The sequence below is a fragment of the Tupaia chinensis genome, unplaced genomic scaffold (genome assembly GCF_000334495.1).
Source record: "Tupaia chinensis unplaced genomic scaffold, TupChi_1.0 Scaffold000067_1, whole genome shotgun sequence".
Classification (NCBI taxonomy): Eukaryota; Metazoa; Chordata; class Mammalia; order Scandentia; family Tupaiidae; genus Tupaia; species Tupaia belangeri.
Window position 1 is genome coordinate 1,010,343 of NW_006159526.1, and position 298 is coordinate 1,010,640.

Consider the following 298-nt stretch of genomic DNA (forward strand, 5'->3'; position numbering starts at 1 on the left):
CCCCCCCCCTCTGCAGCCCCAGGCCGCCGGCGGCGCGGGAGTACGGTACCCAGGTCTCCCCAGAGCCACCTTAAAGCCGCGCGTTGTAAGGTCGGAAACAAAAAGTTCCTTTTTCGAACGTTCGGGCTGCGCTTTGGAACTTTGCGACTCGGCGCGGGCGGGGGAGCGCAGAGCCGGCGGAGACGGGCGGGGGAGGGGCGGCGCAGCCGGACCCGGAGTCCCGGGCTCCCCACTCACGCCCTCCTCCTAGAGGCCATCCCGTATCCCCTTAACCCAGTGCGGCGCACGCGCCGCCGTG

The 298-nt window shown here is 70.5% G+C and overlaps 1 protein-coding gene across 1 annotated transcript in view; it reads right to left on the reverse strand.

Moving 5' to 3' along the window:
- ERF (ETS2 repressor factor) overlaps positions 1–298 on the reverse strand; it is a gene marked incomplete in the record, with an annotated part of 8,077 nt that overhangs the window by 7,325 nt on the left and 454 nt on the right.